This window comes from Bombus huntii, chromosome 6 (assembly GCF_024542735.1).
Source record: "Bombus huntii isolate Logan2020A chromosome 6, iyBomHunt1.1, whole genome shotgun sequence".
Lineage (NCBI taxonomy): Eukaryota > Metazoa > Arthropoda > Insecta > Hymenoptera > Apidae > Bombus > Bombus huntii.
In genome coordinates, this window is record NC_066243.1 from 17499146 (window position 1) to 17499853 (window position 708).

Here is a 708-nt window from a genome sequence, read left to right on the forward strand (position 1 = left end):
GAAACGGAGGCCATTCTTGGCAAAAATTAATTATAACATAGACGGGCTGATTAATGACCGGATAAACATCGGCTTTCGGATCTCGGTTTCATGAATTATTCAGCCTGCATCCGACTTTGATAGTTCGTATGAGACGTTTAGAAACGGTAATTCGATGGCTTGTTACCGTAATTAGATAAACTTCTGATTGATAAGGGGTGATATTTTATCGATTGTCTTTTTTTTATTTTGCGCGTGGATGAAATTGTATCTTTTCATGATTCGCGGTAGCAAAGTTTTATCGTTTCGGGAGATGTCGATTTATGCAACGAGGTGTGAGAATCGAACGAGCGTCGTTGCGATTTTTAGAAATTACATGTTTTCCAGGGAACATCTATACGAGTAATTTAGAAAACTGAAGATAACGTATTTGATAAAGTTGCAAAGATTTACCAATGTCGTTACTATTATCTCCGGCTAGCGCTTTCCCAACTACGGACATCACTTTTCCCGCGACACAATTTACAATACCGAATCAAAGCAAATTGCCGTGCGTACCGGTCGGCCAGTTCGCATGCGTACAGCTTACAAATGCCCGACGATGGCTCCCAATTACGTAAAGTTATGACATCTGTGACACAATCCTGTGCATGCGTGTATGGAACGCCCTCCTTCCGTGACGGTCGCCGACGTCCACTGACGCACCTCGATCGAAGCTCTGTTTAACTC